We start from the raw sequence: 21,015 nt of genomic DNA on the forward strand, positions 1-21,015 counted from the left end.
GAAGCCGGAAACTATCATTCTCAGCAAACTAACACAGGAACTGAAACCTAAACACCACATGTTCTCACTCATAAGTGGGAGTTGAACAATGAGAACACACAGACACAGGGAGGGGAACATCACACACTGGTGCCTGTCTAGGGGTGGGGGTTTAGGGGAGGGATAGCATTAGGAGAAATACCTAATGTAGATACAGGTTGATGGGTGCGGCAAACCACCACAGCACATGTATACCTATGTAACAAACCTGCACGTTCTGCACATATATCTCAGGACTTAAAGTATAAAAATAATAATAAATTATTTCAACTAATATTATGAAACTTTTACTACATCTGAGGAACTGTGCTGCTAAACTCAGTTTCTTCTAAACTGAGTAAGTGAATAAGACACATTTTTATCAATCACTGCCCTACAGTGAATAAGGCATGGTTTTATTATCCAGCAGCTGCCAATATGAACTCTGACATACACATGCACCTATGCGTGCACACATATCTAAATTCAAGTTCCCATTTTGCCTTATTTAAATGCAGTTTTAAGTACAAATATCAGGGTACCTCATTAGATATGATTCCATAGTAGTCAAATGAATATTTCTTTTTAAATAAGGACAAAAAATCATTACTGTTTGACTTTGGAGGAGTTTGAATATGGAGTCAAACGCTTTTAACTGTTCTGTTGTACTTTTCCCTTTTGTGTTATACCCAACAGTTCTGAAATAATTAAATTTTCTAACAGTAAATATTTTTTTACAGGTGTGTAGAAAACATTCAGTTTGGATCTAAATCATGGCTCTACAGTACTAGCTGTGTGATCTTGGAAACATTACCAAACATTTTTCTTCTGTGAAATGGGAATGGTAATATCTGCCTCAAGGGCTCTTGAGAGGATTAAATGCAATGATGAACTTGAATGGTTGCCATTATGTTTTTATCAATTGGATAAGTGGTTACATCCAAGTGAAAGGACAGAGAAAAAATCGTGAAGAAAATCACTTGGAAGATAAAGTTTGTTAGGCTCTATTTCACCAATTATTTTTGTAGAAAAGCACTCAGATAATTCACTGGTTACTACTTTGTGTTAGGCTCAATGCTAGACAATGAAAGTGCTTAGTTAAGACTGACAGTTTAGCCTAGGTGTCATGGCTCATGCCTGTAATCCCAGCACTTTGGGAGGCCAAAGCAGGAGGACCCTTGGAGTTAGAGGCCAGCCTGGGCAACATCATAGTGAAACCCCATCTTTACAAAAATAAACAAAAAAACAAAAACAAACAAAAAAAAAACAGACGATGATTGATAGGTTAGTGTTTAGTGGGAAGGAGGGAGTAAAAGCAAAAGATATGACGGTGGTAAAAATTTAAAAAGGCTTCACATGCTTGGTGATGGTAAAACATCCAACAGCACTGGTTCATAGAGCAATGGGTAGCAATAAGGTTGGAGAACTCGGTGGGGACCAGGTCGTGGAAAATCCTGTATTTCACAGTAGGAAGTTGAGAATGTGATTTGAAATGAATAAGAATAATGGATTTCTAAACAAAGAAATGATATGATCAAATGTTTAACTAGATACATCAGGTGACATGGTATCCTTAATTATGAAAATGGGCAAGGGAAATGGGAAACTGGAAAAAAAATAGGAAGAGTTTCACTATGACAGCTGCTGGGAAAGGGCAAGATTGCTCTTGCCTAGGATGCTAAAGGATGTTTTACAGAGAATACAGGATTTTACTCACTTTCAAAATGTGGCTTGAAGTTTGACTAACTGTGTAGAGTCATGTGGAAAAACACCATGGATGTAGTACCCCTTATATTCACCCACTAACTAGGAATTATTTCTGAGTCCTGCACAACCCTCAAAGTTATTCTCTATCCTCTTTTCCCTTTTGATTGGCCCCTGGAACTAGCCCAACCATTCCTCTCCCCATGAAAGCTCTCATGCCCAAGACCCATGGTGTGAACAGATACAGAGCTTCCTCCCAGACTTCGTCCCCTCCAGCCATATACTAGCAGTCATGGAGAAAGGAGACTGAACACACCAAGTATCAAAGATCTTTCATGTTGCCCACAACATGTGACTTCTACATATTTCAAACTGCTGTCCTCCCACCCGCTCTCAGATTAAAATGTCTATAGTACATAACCTCCTCCCTTTTCCCAAATTTAAGCCTCTCACTGAAATACTTCCTATGCAAGAAACCAGAACTTGCTTTAGAAATCCTTATCCTTCAGGAAGCCACATGAATGGAAGACAGGAATGCATGACCTCATTGTGGGAGGCAGAATAATGGCACCCCAAATAGGCACCCACATCCTATTTCCCAGAACCCGTTATGTTTTGGGACAAAGGGAGTTAAGGTTGCAGATGAAGCTAAGTTTCCTAATCATCTGACCTTAAAATAGGGAGATGATCCAAATTACCTGAGTGGGACAAATACAATCTCAAGGGTTCTTAAAAGTTGAAGAGAGAAGCAGAAGAAAGCCCAGAAAAGACATGAGGGCAGAAACAAAGTCAGAGTCATGTGACAGGAGAACTCAACAATCTTCCCTTGTTGGATCTGAAGATGGAGGAATGGCCATGAGCCAAGGGATGTGGGGGCAGCCTTCAGAAGTTGAAGAGCAAAGGAAATGGATTCTCCCCAGATCCTCCAGAAGGAAACAGAGCCCTCCCTTAATTTTAGCCCAGTGAGACCAGTGTTAGACTTCCGACCTCCAGCACTACAAGATAATATATTTGTGTCCTCTTAAGCCACTTATGTCTTTGATCATTTGTTAGAGTAGCAAAATAAAATTAATACAATTGCACAGGCATGCATCTGAGAACTTGTGAGTTTGGTTCTAGACAACCACAATGAAGCAAAAATCACAATAAAGTGAGTCACACAATTTTTTGGGTTTCCCAATACATAATAAAGGTTATGTTTACACTGTGCTATAGTCTAGTACAGTGTTCAGCAACATTTGCAATGGTAAGTTGCAATATTACATTTGCAACAGCATATGTCTAAAAAGGTGAAGTAAATATACTTTAATTAAAAATAGTTCATTGCTAAAAAAAAATACTATCATTTGAGCCTTCAGTGAGTCATAATCTTTTTGCTAGTGGAGGGTCTTGCCTCAATGTTGATGGCTGCTGATGATCAGGGTGGTGGCTGCTGAAGGCTGGAGTGGCTTTGGCAATTTCTTACAATAAGACAGCAATGAAGTCTATCACATCAATTGACTCTTGCTTTCATAAAAGATTTCTCTGTAGCATGTGATGCTGTTTGATAGCATCTTACCCATAGTAGAACTTCTTTCAAAATTAGGGTCAACATTCTCCAACCCTTCCACTGTTTTATTAACCGAGATATGGAATATTCTAAGTCCTTTGTTATTCCAACAATCTCCACAGCATCTTCACCAGGAGTAGATTCCATCTCTAGAATCCACTATCTTGGCTCATTCACAAGAAGAAACTGAAGAAACTTCTCACATGTTCAAGTTTTATCATGAAATTATGAAATTATAGCAATTCAGTTATATTTTCAGGCTCTACTTCTAATTCTATTCTTGCTATTTCTGCCACATCTAAACTTACTTCTTCCACTGAAGTTTTGAACCCTTCAAAGTCAACTGTGAAGGCTGCAATCGACTCCTTCCAAACTCATGTTAATATTGATATTTTAACCTCCTCCCATGAATCACAAATGTTCTTAATGGCATCTAGAATGGCGAATCCTTTCAAGAAGGTTCTTATTTTGTCCAGATCCATCAGAAAAATTCACAATCAATGACAACTATCATTTTACAAAATATATTTATTTAATAAGATCTGAAAGTTGAAATTACTCCTTGATCCATGGGCTACAGAATAGATGTTATGTTAGCAGGCATGAAAACAACATTAATCTCATTGTATATCTCCATCAGAACTATTGAGCCACTAGGTACATTTTCAATGAGCAGTGATATTTTGAAAAAAAGAAAAAAATCATTTTTTTTCTGAGAAGTAGCTCTCAACAGTGAGTTTAAAATATTCAGTAAATGATGCTGAAAACAGATGTGCTGTCATCCAAGCTTTGTTGTTCCATTTATAGAGCACAGGCAGAGTAGATTTTGTAGAATTCTTAAGGGCCCAGGATTTCTAAACTGCTAAATGAGTATTGGCTTCAATTTAAGGTTACCAGCTGTATGAACCCCGAACAAGAGAGTCAGCCTGTCCTTTGAAGCTTTAAATAAAGCATTCTCTGTAGCTATGGAAGCCCTAGATGGCATTTTCTTCCAATAGAATGCTGTTTCTTCTACACTGAAAATCCACTGTTTAGTGTAGCCACCTTAATCAATTAACTCAGCTAGAACTTCTGGATAACTTGCTTTTTTGGAGAAATGGTGCCAATAAACTGGTTAGATGTAGGTTTGCACAAATTTTCAATTTGTAAACAAACAAACAAAACAATATGTGCAAAGTGCAATAAAGTGAAGCCTGATAAAAGGAGGTCTACCTATATAACGTAAAAGGGGTGAAGAGAAACTAGGAGAGGCTGTTTAGACTGACCAGAAAACCAATTCTACACTTTTGGAAGAAACCAGTGGGTGTAGGAGGGGGCATGTTCTTCCCAATCAAAGTCCTATGTAGAGAAGGGGAAAGGGAAAGAGACACCAATAATGGAAGAATGGCCTTGGCAAATCTCCGCTTCTTGAAGCTCCAGAATCAAAATGTCCTTTCCTGCCCTGACCCTCCCTTTTCTTCCCTGCTCTCTAATAAAACCTTCATATTTCCACCTGTACCTCTAAGTCATGCTCTCGGTGCCATAATATAAAGAAAGGTTACCAAATCAAAAGTCTTTAACCATTTGTTTCCCTAAGATCCATGAGCAGTGAAATGTACTATTTCTGGTGTTTATTTGACATTGTCTTTGACTAATCCTATGTGTCATAGAGTGACCTGGTCAGTTAATTAGGGGAACATCAGACTTGGTGTCTTGCTCTTACAGACACATTTCCATCAAGTAGTTCTAGTTTGGTGTGGGTATAACCCCATCTGGCCATTTATTCCCAATGCTTTTGTAGGTAGACATCTCGATTATAATGTTTCTCACTTTTACTATCCTCTATGACTATTGAAATAAACAACGCATGTCATTTTCAAACTGTCAGTTTCACAATACCACTATACTGAACATTTCTATGAATACTATGGCCGATCCATTCTAATTTTAAAGAAAGTACATATGATATATAAAATATATTATCTTAAGGTTAAATATAAGTTAGAGGCTTTTAGACTTCATTCTTCTAGATATGAAGTTTTCGTTGACTTTTATTTTCCCCTTTGGAATATATTAATGGACTTTTTTAAACAGGGGGTAAAGAAGGCTTCTAACCTATATCATACATTCACTTCTTATTAAATAGTTTTTCTTTCCTTAAATGTGAAGCATTTATTAAAATTCGATCCCTTTAATGTTTGCATCATGCTACTGGCCACACTATGGTCTACATTTTGTGATGATTTTATATAAATGGAAAAAAGTCAAACAATCACTTATGGCCCAATAAAATCCCCACACCACTCATACAGGCAGAAAAGTAGTTTAAAAGTAGAAAAGCACTGAACTAAATGAAAGGAAAAAAGCATCTAATGTGCTGCACTATTGGCTTTTTCCCCCTAGAATGATCATAATTTCAGGTCTAGAATCAGACAATAAATTTCTCATTATGCGTCTTTGCAGAAGGTGGTAATTGAGCAGCTGAAAGTCTGATTTTGGTAAATACATCTTTCAAAGCCATCAGCAAATTCTCTGCTCTGATTAAAGGAAGAGAGGAAAAAAATTCTTCACGCATTTATTTATTCTCCATAAAGGTGGGTAGATGAAGAGGTCAAGAACAAAATTCCATTAAATGTATCGATAAGTGTCTTACTCATTTCAGAAGCGTAATTTTTGGCACTGTGGGGCCCTCCATGGTAGAAGTCCAATGGGATTCTAATTGGACTGTAAGTGGACAAAGCATTCTCTAAGAGTGTTCTCTGACTTTGCTCACATGAACGTTAGGCTGCAATTGTGACTAAAAGCTTAAACATAACACTTACGACTTACTCCTTCATGACTTACTCCTTTATGTTCATAGAAAGATTAGATCAGAATGAACACAGAAAAAAATGCTCTAGGTAATAAAGCAAGTGTATCTAATTAGCATTAGTGCAGTGATAGAGTAAAGCAGTTCACGGTATTAAGTTACTCCACTTGCAGCTTTATTTCTGGCACTAAAATAAGCAGGCTTGCAGTAAGTTCATATTAAGCCTGCAACAGCTTTGTACGTATTCGATGTGCTTAAAACCGACTAAGGTGCCCTAATTCAGGAACCCTCCAATAATGATTAGTGAGTGATGCTATTTATAGCAAAGTACAATTCCTTTAGGAATCGTATCAAGAATGTCTTGGATGGTCTCCCGTTACTCAGACAGACTACCTATTTGCTTAATTGAAAAGCAAAAATGTGCTTGTATCAGAGCCATACATACTTGCCACTAAAAACAAGAATGATGCCAAGGCTTGGATCCTCCTTTCCCTTAGAAATGCTGTTAGGAGTCTTGAATTTATTCTGATCAAGAGGAGTTCAAGGAGCTTTTTTACAATGCTGAAACATCACCAGAGCTCAGGAATAAATCCAAAATATGGTCGTAAAACATGAGTGTGCACACACACAAGTATGTGTACTCACTCAAACAATCTTTTGTGCACCAAGATAAAAGTTCAAATCAAAACCAAGCAACTACAAATTCAATTTTTGACCTGTTACATTGGAAATCTGTTGCATCTTGCACATGAATGTGCTCTAAAGAAAACTACTGAAGTAATGATTATCCCATTTAAAGATGCTTCTAAATTTCAGTGTCTTTAACATCAGATAAAAATAACAAATTTGATGGCATAAATAGAAAATAAAGTATTTCTTAGCTATTTTAGGATCAGACCCTTTTAAGCACACAATGAAAATATTTTTAAAAACCCTTTAAAAACCAGGAGGCAGATGTTCAGGTAAAACCAAAGCCAAGGGATTGTTTATTTTAATAAAGCTATTATATGTGTAGCCCCAAATTAGGAGTGGCACTCAGGCCAGGAGATGTCTAAACCATCACCACCTGTTTGCCCTGAAAAATCAATTAAAGTCACACTTTCATAGCAGCCCCCTTCTAAACAATAAAACTTTGCTTCATCATGAGACTTGAGGCGCTCCGAGGGAACATGTTTGAAACCTAAATCCATAGTCTCACATTACTTATAAACTAACCACAGTAAAAACAGCCTTCGGGGCAGTGGTAGAAATAGGAGGGAGAAGGAGATGACAAAGATGAGGAAGGGGAGAAATCCCTACTTCCATTTGTTTCATACTGAGAATCATACCTCCTTTTGGTGAATTCCAATAATTTCTTCAAAGGCTCTATTTTTTTCTTTTATTTTTTTCTCCTTCAGAACAGAATTCTGCACTGTATTTTCTGTGCAATAGAAGAGATCCAACTTTGCAAGTTGAAAGCAAGGGCAGTAAAGCCATCGCAAGTGTTTTAGTAATTAAACGAATATGCATAATGAACCATATGCCCAAAGGGCCTGTTCTTCATGTGGGCCAGATTTTGTTTGAATTTTAATTTTATATACAGATGAAACATTCAGTGTAATCTACCAACAGTGTGAGATAACATGCAATCAGAGAAAGTGCGAGGGACAGTCCACACAGAAGCAGGAACAGGAGAGACTACAGAAATGCTCTTCTGAAGATTTCGATTCAAATGTGTTTTCCCCCTCCAGCAATTGTTCTCCTCATCTGCTCAGAGTCTTCAAGAGACACATATAATGAATACACTGACAGCTTTATACAGGATGAGTAAAATACAGCGCCGTCAGCCGAAAAGTGTGAAAATCTCATGGGACAAACAAGGATTTCTTTAAAAAAAAAAAAAAAAAAATCCTTCTACACCCATCAGTCAGACTACCATCTTGAATTACAGGGAATCCTCCCAGGTCTCTTTCGGAAGCTACATAAATATTATATTGCAGGCTGTAGGACACATATATTAGCAATTTGAACTGGTCTAAGAGGAATTCTTACTTCTCAATGACGCAACTGTGCATAGTGGGGAGAAAATGCTCGAGGCGGAATGCAAGCTTGCACTCCCCACTCCTTCCTACAGCAACACAGACTGTGAATTTAAGGAGTTCATTATGCTCTTTGCAAACAGACAGCTCCCCGATATTTTCTAAACTGCCATTGGGAAAGAACTAGTAAAACCTTAGTTTAAGCTTTTCAGTGTCATTTAGGAAACCCTGAGTTATAATCAAAGCAATATAAAAGATACAGAATCTGATAAAATTGCTATATCAGCTCTCAGATACACAAGATTGAGTTAGGATTCTCCAATGCAGAGAGGAGACCTTTTTTCAAATGTGTCCGTGTATCGTTTGAAGTTTACAATGATGATCTGGACAAAGTTGTCAGGTCCTAAATGTGGTTGGTCTTGCACATGCCTAATTCAGGGGAAATATTTCAGAATGGGGGTGTGTTGGGAGAGGTGAGGTTGGGGAGATGCACAGAGGAAATCCTAAAGGTCACCTATTTTCTACATATTTAGCTGAAATAACCTAAATGCAGAATGCTGCACGGGGTGTTACGGCACTGCGAAAAGATTATGAAAACAAATCTGATCAAAAGTCAAAGTGAAGCCTTGGACCCTTTTCAGGCCCCCTTTGGAACACAGACATGCTGTCATTTTCACTATGTAAACACCAGAAATGGAATGCAGAGCATTTAAAGAGCAAGTAACAATGGTACGGTAAATAACATCTCTTATTGCTTTCACTCCTAATTCAGAGTTTATGCCTTTGACACCGTCTAGGTTACTTGATCTAGTGGTCTCAGTGGAAAGACAGATAAACTTCAACTGCAGGCAGAAGACTAAAATTGACAAGGAGCATCACCTTTCCTGACTGTTTAAATCCTTTAAGGAAGTGTCTGAGCAATTAGAGAGGGAGTGTAATCTTTGCAGAGTGCATTAACACTCTCCGACCTCCCAGACAATAGATCAGACCTCAGACACATAATGCTTCCCTAAGGCTTTTTAGCCAGTGTATTTGATCTCTTAGTCATTCCTGTGTTACTGTAGGTATCATCCACGTAGAAGGCATTATTCATGAACGCTACTGTCCACTGACTGAGGCTGGACTGCAGTCAAGCAAAAAGCAGGAAAGACACCATAATTCTCTGCAGCATTTCCTGTATCTTTAAGATGGAAGCTGGGGGTAGGTCCAGATCTCTGGAAAATATTCTTTCACATTTATCTTTAAGCTACAAAGTCGGTAATGTAAAAGTGTATTAGTAACATTAATACCCATAGGTCATTAGATGATCATGGGGTGTGAATGGAACCAACCCCCAAAACATGCCATACTTTTTGTTTGTAAAATGAACTTCATAAGAGAGTCATTGGGAAAAATACCATGAGTGATAAACAATACTGGAATATGCAAAAGAAAGCAAAGGGGGAAAATCAAATAAAATCCTTGCACTGCAAGCTTTTAAATCTTCATCTATCCTGCAGGTTACTCTGCAGGACACACTAGTCAGGCAATAACCTATTTCCTGATGAACACATCCTGTTCCAACTGCTAATCTCACAGTGGAAGCTTGGCTTTTACCATTTATTATAAACATTTTCAAGAACTGCTTACCACGATATATTTTTTAATGGATTAGATTTTGGTCAGCTGCTAACAGAGCAGAGAACTGACTATTTTTTATATGAAGGCTGCAAAATAGGTTTTCAGAGTGTCTGACTTGCATTCTACTCCTCTCCCTCATGAGTAATTGGAAGAACAATTGAAACAGAATATAAGAAGGCCAGAGGTTTCTTTTCTTTCTTTTTCTGCCTCTTCTATTATATCATAAAAAATTCTGGATCCAAGGGTACAGCATATAAGACATTACTGGTTTGAACTTTACTGTAAGACTTAGTGAAATGTTCAGAGGAAAGGCAGAGACTGCAATTCACATAATTTGCTCAAGACCATCACAGTTGTCTGTTGATGACACTCAACATCTAAAGCCTAAAGTGTTTAAACCAAAATAATTACATTTTCTTAGAATCAAGGCAGCTCCCCCTTGAAAATGTACACTGCAAAGGTTTTCTAAATGAGACTATAAGAAAATAGGAAAGCTGAAAATTAGTTTTATCCTTTAGAGTTTACATTTTCAGACTCAAACTTAAAAAACCATCAATGAATATATACAGTCACAAAAGCAATTTAAAACTCTTGAAACTTAACTAGCAGAAAAGAAAGATCTCCTATATTCCAAATGCTTTCACTTTGCTTTGACAATGCTTCATGTCCAAAATAACCATAAGAATTGAAAAAATGTTGTCATATTCACTATTTTCTAATGTTAAAAATATACATATTTATGTTTTGTTGTTATCCCTGGATAAAATAGCTTTCAAGAAATTTGTGCTCCTAGGCACATTAAAACTAACTGGAAACACCTAGCTAAGGGAGGAAATGGCCTCTGGAAGCAGCTAGATTTGATATTATGATTTGAAGGAATGTCTCTGTGAACACACACACACTCTCAGTGTCACGCCTAAGCCATGTCACACCCAAGAGCAAAGGCCTTCATAGAAGCTAAACCTAGCCAATGGCATAAACATCAAATTTTAGCTGCAGGTTAAAGAAAGTAAAAATGAAATTTAAAAAATAAGTCTTAAAATGGTTATTTTCCTAATGAAATCTGTACCAACTGGGCAGTAATCTGGATCTTATTTCTTCTGCATAAGGAAGAATGTGCTACAGAATATTCAAGAAAATTATTATAAAAACAGAACAGAAAAGTACACAACATGAAAATTTTGAAATTTTTTTACTAATGTAATAATTTCTGCTTTAGACGATTGTATCAAATCAAAATAAGAATTGCTTTGAAATGAAAATCCCAAGAGTAGCCCACAGAAATTTACCTTAGGATTTTATCATTTATGAGTTTTCTATTCGCCACCTGCAGGGACCTATCTTTAAGTCAACCCAAGCAGTTGTCCAGTATTTGTTATTTTTCTTTCTTTTCCTTTTTTCTCTTACCTCCTCTTATTCCCCAATCCTGTTTTTGATTAACCTTTCTAGGAAGTCAATTTTTTTGAAAACATGTAGATTATTAAAATGTAAAAATCACCAATGGAAATGCAAAATCAAAATTTGCCAAGTGCAACTAATGAGGCCACAGTCAGCTAATATTTTAACAGCTAAATGCACTATGCATTTTCCTATTGTGAAAAGTAGAATTTTGGGACGGGGGGCAATGAATTAGCTTATAGAAGTTTCCTTACAAAAAAATCGAGGGTCTCGGTGATTTCCAAGGAAAACTGCTCTTGCTATGAGACACAAAATGTTTATAATTGCATGTACCTAGCTTAATCCAGAGCAGAAGCAATGTGGCTATTAATAAAGGCATACTTACTTTAAGAAGCAATACTCTATTCCTTCTTAAAGAGAAGGCAATGTAAGACAAGGCTTCACTAAAAGTGTCACTAATGCCTAATAAAGTAAGAGCAAGTTTTTATCGCAGAAGTCAAAACTTAAACACCTCCCAAACACAAAAGCACCGTTCATCATCATCATCATCCTTGTCATCATCGTTATCATCTTCATTACTGTCATCACTATGGATACAACATTTTGATGAGGAATATTCACCTGTTCTAACAGAAGAGTCAGTCAAGTAAGCACAAGGTAACAGGTAACAATGCAGATTTACATCTCCCTACGGTGTGTTGCCACTCCGAATAGCAACTCCACAGGCTCACAAACTATTTTTACTCAAATGTAAGACCTGAGGGAAAATGTATCTTAAAAAAAAAAAAAAAAAAGAAAAAAAAAAAAAAAACAAAAAACAGCTGAGTCCAAGGATCCTGTATATATGCAGTTTGTACTCATGAACTAAAACCATAATTTCAAAGTTTATGACTATACAAGCCGTGCATTATAAAAGTAGTGTAGGGCTGAGAATCCTCTGTTCAAACAAATGAGGAGGCCTTGGGAAAATCACTTTCCCGAAGCCTGCAGCTTTCTTCTTCCCCTCAGACCGACCACGAAAGCCCCTCCTACCTTATTCTATGGCTCCATCTTTTCTAGATTAAAACAACAGCTGTTGGGTCTTGCCTAACACCAATGGGGCCCAGAATTATATTTCTGTTTTGTTTTGGGTTTTTTTCCTCGACAAAATGAAGCATCCCAGACAATGAATTAAAACAGAAACTTTAAAGAGCTTGGGAAGCAATAGAAAAGTCATTTTAAAAGGCCAAAACCAATATGGATTTAGGTAATAAGAGAATCCCAGGGAGACTAAAACAGTCAGTAAACACTGTGCAAGAGCAAGCTTAGATGATTATACATTGAGACGTGGATGATCAGACTAACAAAAATCTTCCTCTAAAATGCATCTGTTATTTAAAAATCTAGTGACACAACCCCAAGAAAAAGGGAGCAGTAACAAAACACACCTTTCTAAATCATAAATCAAATGGCAAAAGTACAACATGCTGTAGTAAAACCTAACCAGACCACAAAGAAGGTTTCTCTCCATAAACATCAGATCAGGCAGCTAGAATGATTACTCGGCTCTCTAGTAACTGTCACCTGTGGTGGGTCTAATTACAGGCTATCCCAGCAAGCACGCCCACATCGCACAGCAATAAAAGGGCCCTCCGCTTGCCAAGCACAGCCAGACAATGGCAAGCACACGCCACCTGATGAGGAGCCCCAAAAGATCAGCCAGAGAGACTAATACAAATGACAGCTTAGAAACAAATGAAAAAAAAAAAAAAAAAAAAAGGCAATATCAAATTAGCCAGATATCTAAGTGCTGAGCGTGGCTCTTCAACAGGTCAAAACCTACATAGGGAAGTGGTTATAACTGTTTTCACACACACCAGGTCCCCCTATTTCTAAATATTCTTTTCTGTTTTTGCATCACGCAAAATGTTTGCACATCCAGGTGTCACATATAGAAACAAATGAGAGAGGAGAAAAGGCATTCAGTTCTGAAAATATCAAGAATGGAATATTCTCAGATTCAGGGGCTGTGATGGCAGTTAGAGATTTGCCAGCTCTCTTCCTCCTCCTGACTGCCTTTTGGCCATTTTGCTACTAATTAGCACAATCCCTGGATGGGCAGGATCAAGTAAAAGTCAGAAAAATGCATACCAGACAAGAATATGATGAAGTTGCTAGCTTGTTTTTGGATTTTAGCTACTGATGCAGCCACAGGCTGTTATGATCAGCGGAGACGTAAGAATAAAAAGAAAGTAACATCTGGTAACAGATGGTTTTCACTAGTTCTAGCACCCTTCGAAGAAGCATTGATTAGATGCCTACTGCGTACCTAACATTATCCTAAGCAGTAAAAGGATATGCACAAAGATGAAAGACTGGGCCTTTGCCTTTCTGTAGGTTGCAATATTCTAAAACAATCTTCAATCATGAGGCTGTGTTATACTGCATAACTATATAACACATGACATTAACCTGAAGTATTAAGTCATTGAAATAAAATACCTTTCTTTCTTTCTTTCTTTTTTTTCTTTTTTTGAGACGGGGTCTCACTCTGTTGCCCAGGCTGGCCTCAAACTCTGCCTCTGTCTCTCAAAGTGCTGGAACTACAGGCATAAGCCATCTATTTTTGACATGAACTGAATGTATTAGGTCAAGCATGAAGAGTATTATCATAGCCTTGAGGTAGAACTCTGCTTTGGCATCTGGTGGTTAAATAGACATTAAGTAGTCCTGGAAACGGTCGACTCCTGAACATTAACCACAGCACACAATACCAAGCTCTGCATTTCCACCCTGTCATTGAACAGCTTCTCAACAAGTCCAGGTCCACAAAAACACTTTGCAATGAAATAGCACATGAGTGCGTGTGTGTTTTAATGAGGCTTTTCTCTGATTTTGAAGAATACCATCACCCACCAATAGTTATATCAGATAGCAATTCCTACCCATACTTGTAACCCATTCCATGTTTTTAAAATACTTCCATGCTTATGACCTAATTTAATTCCCAAAAGCACATTTTCTTATGATATGCCTGAATAATCAAAACATTACCTTTTGTTTTCAAATATAAGGGAGGATGATAGAAGAAAGTTGGGGGAATCAAGTAGGGAAACCAAGGAGGTGAGGAGGGCTGCTGGAGAGAGGCAGAGGGGAGGGGATAAATGGGGTGAGGAGGAAGAAGAGAGAGAGGGAGGGAGGGGGGAAGGAAGGGTGAGTGGAAAATATGGGAGGAGGGTAGACAGACTTATGAGTGCTCAGTATGAAAATTCATCTTTGCATTTCCGTATCTAGCAGTGTATTAGATACTCAAAACAATCACTGCTTGTGGAACGGGGAAGGAGAAAAGGGAAGAGAGAAGAGGAAAGAGGGAGGATTGAGAAGGAGCAAGCCTGAAGAAGGTGGTAGTCAAGCATCAGTTGCATTAAGGAGCTACATGACCTCTGGAGTCTTTAAGATTAAAGATCCTAAAATCTGTATCAAGTTCAGCAGGGTATCTCTGGAAAACAGAGTGAACTAGACTGCACTACTTGGAATCTATAAAAGACAAGGAATCCATATTAGTCAGGGTTATCTAGAGAGACAGAACTAATGGAATACACACACACACACACACACACACACACACACACACACACACGCATTTATTAAGTGTTATCTCACACAGTCACAAGGTCCCACCATAGGCCATCTGCAGGCTGAGGAGCAAGGAGAGAGCCGGTCCGAGTTCCTCAGCTGAAGAACTTGGAGTCTGATATTCAAGGGCAGGAGGCATCCAGTGCGGGAGAAAGGTGTAGGCTGGGAGGCTAGACCAGTCTCTCTTTTCACATTTTTCTGCCTGCTTATATTCTAGTTGCACTGGCAGCTGATTAGAAGTGCCCACCCAGATTAAGGGGGGGTCTGCCTTTCCCAGCCCACTGACTCAAATCTCCTTTGGCAACACCCTCACAGACACACCCAGGATCAATACTTTGTATCCTTCAATGCAATCAAGCTGACACTCAGTATTAACCATCACAGAATCCTAAACAGAAAATTCAGAGAAGGCAGAAAATATGTGCTTGCAAGTGCACACCAACGGAAAGCTCGGAAAAGGCAGTGGTAGTGACACAGGGTCCCACACAGAGCCTGGACCTATACACAAAAGGGGGAGTCAATCATTTACATCTAACAGCCTATGTGAATATGGCTGTGCTATGATTACAATAATTGAGATCTAATGTTTACTAGTCAAAATTGAAATGCTCCAAAATAATGATAAGTGATTTCAGTCAGTCAATCTATGATTCTGTCTGAAATCACAACTCACAAAATTGAAAATATAAACATGAAAATATGCTAAAATAGTTAATAGTGTCCTTTTAAATTTTTAACAGATAATCTTTTTAATGCAATTACTGTAATTTTATTAAATTGCATAATTAGTTAATGCCTGAGAACCTGCCAATAGAAGGTGCAATTATGTTGTAAACATTATACTCACAATATGCAATGATGGATTGTTCCTATTTTTAAAAAGTACTGAAAAAACTTTAAAATATTTTGAAAGTATATTATATAGTCCTTCATAAAAAGGAAGACTAGGGAAACTATCTTACATATGTTAAAACAAATAATAAGATGCCAAATATTTTAAGCACTTAATATAGCTATACATTTTGCATATATATGTATATGGATATGTGTGTGCACTTATATATACACACTTTTAAGATGTCTAAAAACCCCTCTTCTTCTGCTTATTGTAACTGTGAAATTTTGTTTTTCCAGCTTTACAGAAATACTTATAATTTTTGAGCATCAACTGCACACACACCTAGCAAATGGGCAGCGATGTCTGCTCTGCACATCCAGTTGTGACTTCTGGTGGATGTCACAACCAATGAAAGAGCTTAATCAAATGCAAGTGCGTTTGGTTGTGAGTAAATTGGTGACAAAACTTAAAGTAAATCTTTTAGACACAGTTAACACATAAATATCGAAAGCATCAAAAAGACATTTGACCAGCATTATTTAAAGAGTCTAATCTCAAAACAATGTTGTAATTGCATTTGTCATTTGTACCAAAGCAAAATGAATCTGAATGTTTTTCGGTCCACAGAGAAATCATGGAAAACAGCAGTCCTCAAGGCCTTGCCTTTGGTTTTACTAAACTGCTTTCACAAAATATTCAAGTTTTAAGTTCTATGTGAAATTACTTCACATTTTCTCAGTATTCTAGGATCTCTAAAAGCTAAGAATTCTATATATGTTAAATATGGGATATCACCAAACAAGTGGACAGTTGTATTTTTTAACTTTATTAAGGGAGAGGTTGATTGATGCTTTAATTTGTGTATCATATTTCAGTCCTTGTCAACTCTGAAAAGTAAATTCTTTATTTCCCTACACTCAAAAAATCAGAAAAAAGTCACAGATGTTAAAATCATAGCTTTATGAAGACACTTATTGATATATGGTAGATTCAGATTACTTTTTAAGATCAAACGTCCAAGTAAAAATTTAATAAAACAAAGAATCCATCAATGCCCCACAGACTTGCCTCCCTTGATACAATAGGTGTGTGCCTGAAAGATCGGTAGAAAAACGAAGCTACATAAATGCAATTCAATGTTAAAAGCATCAGGAGAACTTTGTGTTTAAAATCACCTTCTGATGATGCCATCTGTCAAGTAAATAATATTTTACCATATGAAAAATGCATTTATATAATAATATAACTTTAGGACTTTTAATAGACAACATTGGGATTTATAAAATATAAGTATGTCATAACAAAACACCCATATGTGATTGGATCTACCAATATAAATATCACAATGTAAAGTTACCTTTTGAGAACAAATTTATCGTCATTATGATCAAATACTGTATTTGCACTGAGACACTGGTTATATAAAATAGAGATCCCCACTAGGAATGTGGGCCTCTTTTATAGCTATTATTTCAAGATATTTTAAAGGAACATAAGGGATAGTTATTCTCTTCTACCCCATCCCTTTTAGAACAACTTGGAATACTAAAAAAAAAGAAAAGAAAAGAAAAAAAAACCTGAAAAGTACAAATGGCTTCCATGAACTCTTCCACTAGTTGTTTTCTGTTTTACTTCTTCTCCCCTTGAAAATCCCTCTACATCATCTAAAAGCATTCCTGAAAGGTCGGGAAAAACTAAGTCAGACTCTAATTTGGGACTCACTCTAGAAGCAAGGCTCTAAGGCTTTTCAGATCATCCAGCTGGATCCCAAGGATGCCAAAGGCATGTGATGCCCAGCCACCTTTGGCTTCTTCGATTTTGGTCTCATTATCACTTGTGAATAAAATGTCTGAGCTGAAGAATTATTCCCACCCATGTAATGAGGGTTTCTTTCCTCTATAGCATTACAGCTTGGAACAGGATTAATCCCCACACACAATATCTAAATACAGATCAGAAATGATCAGTATGGTTGCTCCTGGTGTCATTATCTAAATACAATGACAACAAGCATTGCATCCTGGGCATCAGTGAGAAGCAGAACAGCTGAAGGGTTAAGCCTGCATAGGCTAAAGCAAGATGGCCTGGGTTTCAATTCCACCTCCACCTCATACACACACACACATGAGCTCTGTCACTGTACTTGACCTCTACAGGCTTATTTTTCTCATCTGTAAAAAGAAGATAGTACTCACGATCTACATCAGCAGGTTGTTGTGAGAACTAAATTTATAAAATCCTTGGGACAGTGTCTAAGCACTGAAATAACATGAACTATGAATAATAGTACAAATAGTCAAAATCTGTGTGGGAATGGCCATGTACATGTCTTGTATATGTATGTACATGTGTATACAATACCACATATATTTACAAATCTATTCATAGGGAAATATACAGGTGCACTGACTTCAAGGCAAAATATTTCAGTTCTATTTGGCCTCGTTCACTAAGTCGACATCTCATATTAATTTGTTTTCAAATGGGAAAGTCAAGAATGTTACTTTTGAAGGAAGAAAAGAAAAAATATCTACTTAATTTAATACAACTAAGTAAACCTTAGAAAAGGCAAGATACCAAAATGTCTAGAAAACCTAGGGGAAGGAGAAAGACTGAAAAGACAAAATGAGAAAGATTTTCAATGTTCATCCTAACAAGAAGAATTCAGTCTGTAGAAACTTGATTTGTAATGGTCTGACCACCCTACAAAAGCCCATGTTTAATTTCTTATAACAATAAATTCAACACTATGCAGCAACATTAACATAGCAAGTGCCAGTGAATTACTGATAACTTTCTTCTCTCATGTTGGGAATACAACCACCCCTGTAAGTGTAGCAGTGAAAAATCACATGGTAGAGGAAGCTGACGCTTGGGTCATCTAGCAAGGTGAGTTCTCTCACGTTTGTCCATCCACTTCTGATGAGACACCACGTGGACCTAGATCTTAAGAAGAGCCTGCTTTTTTGTAACTGCTGCTTTCAACAAGATACGATTATATTCATGCACATGTATACAGGCATCCATGGAAAACATATGGTTTGCTTTCATAAAGTCTTAAAATTGACACTGAGAATAGATTAAACATGAATTCTACAATGTTCATGCTTGTATCACCTGGAAAGAGTCCAGAACATAAAGTTAGTATTTTATGTTTTCTCACAAAACAGAAGAACAATACATCCCTTCGGTTCTGCCCTTAGTTTGTTGTGTTAGCATCACTTCCTGTACCGTCACAGGAAGAAAAGCCCTACCAGGGACTGGTTCAACTAAAATAGCTCCTTTCACACCTGTGCAGTGAACCCTCAACTATCACATATGCTAATTTCAATTAGAGGACCTGACTACAGGTCATTTAACAAATCACTGACTTAAAACCTTGCTTCAGACACCACCACTGTTCTGCCCTGTAATGCCAAGCCAAGCAGCTGGAACATAAACAAAGTGTCACAATGACGAATAAAGACATCAAGCAGCATTCTGTCTTCAACAGATCACAGGAGAACTTCCGTCAGTGTGTCACCTCCGACAGATACGGCAGTTGCATAGTGAAGAAAGGCAGAGAAAAGCCTGGCAGGTTGAGGATCCAACATTTTGCAGAAAGACAACCCATCATGAAACCCCACAGACTCGAGGACACAGTACTACAGCCAGGGTGGCACCCAGGTGTGCACCTCCGCCCCCGGCCCCCGCCAACCCAGTCCCCTACAGACAGCTAACAGGTCTACAGGCAAGGTACATGAATGAAAGAAAAGGAAATGAAGGCTTGGCTACCCATAATCTTACTAAAAGAAGAACGAAAGAAGATGAAACTGAGGCCAGGTGTCGTGGCTCAAGCCCATAATCCTAGCACTTTGGGAGGCCGAGGCGGGTGGATCACAAGGTCGGAAGTTCAAGACCAGCCTGGCCAATATGGTGAAATCCCGTCCCTACTAAAAATACAAAAATTAGCCAGGCATGGTGGTGTGCGCCTATAGTCTCAGTCACTTGGGAGGCTGAGGCAGAAGAATCGCTTTAACCCAGGAGGCAGGGGTTGCAGTGAGCCAAGATCGCATCACTGCACTCCTGCCTAGGTGACAGAGTGAGACTCCGTCTCAAAAACAACAACAAAAAAACTGAAATACATTTTTTATTCCGTCCCAAGAAAGCATTTTCTGTATAGCCTCTTGCTTTAATAGCAGAAATCATTTTGGAATAATCACAATAAGAATAACAAAAACAATTTTTAATGAAATTACACTTCGTCAACTTAGGGAGCAGAAGTATCCACCACGTTATGGCTATGATATTTCTGAGAATCACTAAGGCCAGTCAACATACACATGGTCTAAATTTTTGAAAGCAGAGTTTTAAATTAAAACTGAAAATGAGTTTAAGTGAGGACTTTTATTCCAGTACTTTCAGGACAACCAAATGATAGGCTGTAGGTATATAGCATATCTAACTGGCTCTGCATTTTTTTCAATGGTGTCCAGTGAGAAACGTACCTATACACACAGTCGCATAAACCCACATATCCTTGCAAAATCATACTTTGGAAAACCAGCAAGAAGAACACCATCTTGATCTTCCTTGCTGTGGGCCTCAGAGATTTGAGAGTACAACATGGCAGCCTGCATTCTCCAGTCTGGGGGTGGGCTCTGCTCCGAGGCATGAAGCCCAGCAGGGAGGAATCCCTCAGAGAAAAGGCAGTGGAGAAGTGGCTCCATTTCCAAGGCTCCCTTCCTGTTTAGAAGTCCCCTCTATTAGACAACCTATTTCTATTCATCTGTTCTAATCTTTCTTCAGATCAAGCCAGCAGCCCATTAATCATTTCTGTCATCTCCCTACAGAATCCAGGGCAACAGATCTCTGTTTTTCTAAAATCACAGTGCCAGAAACTAAACTCGAGAAAGAGGAAATCCTCTCCTCCTCACAGCGGCTGTCTGGGTGCTGACTGGAAGAAGCCACCAATTGTGTTCACTTTCCTCTTTTGCCCAGAATTGCATAGAACATTCCATGGAAAGTTTTGAAAGGGAATTCGGGTGGGAGGTGGAGCTGCGGAGGTTGAAGAGGAACCCAACGCATGAAGCCACCAGCTGAGAAGAACGTGAGAAAGGGAAGTAGATAAACAAATGCTGAGACAATGACGGATACAGATTAATAAAACCTTTATTAGTGTTTTTATTAAGGCCAAATGTTTTAGCAACTTCAGACAGCAGAAAAAGTATATAAAAGGTCAAGCCTGCTGGCAGCATGGGTCCTCTACACTGAAGCAGTGGAGAACTAAAATAAACTACACCAAACAAAATACTCCCCAATGGCAAAGGAAAAGCCTCTTTTGGAGCTGATGTACTTGATCGCATAAAGATGTTGGGAGTGACCTGAACCCATTGACATCTTGGGCTAAATATGTTTTTCCCCCATTTTTTAAATGAAGCTATGCCTGTTGGCTAAGAGAGAACATTGAGCGTATATTGGCAGTAGA

The 21,015-nt window shown here is 38.0% G+C and overlaps 1 protein-coding gene across 1 annotated transcript in view; it reads right to left on the reverse strand.

Moving 5' to 3' along the window:
* Positions 1 to 21,015, reverse strand: part of MCTP2 (multiple C2 and transmembrane domain containing 2) — a 267,240-nt gene that overhangs the window by 69,113 nt on the left and 177,112 nt on the right. The window lies entirely within an intron of this gene.

The sequence above is a fragment of the Rhinopithecus bieti genome, unplaced genomic scaffold (genome assembly GCF_001698545.2).
Source record: "Rhinopithecus bieti isolate Rb0 unplaced genomic scaffold, ASM169854v2 scaffold_9696, whole genome shotgun sequence".
Classification (NCBI taxonomy): domain Eukaryota; kingdom Metazoa; phylum Chordata; class Mammalia; order Primates; family Cercopithecidae; genus Rhinopithecus; species Rhinopithecus bieti.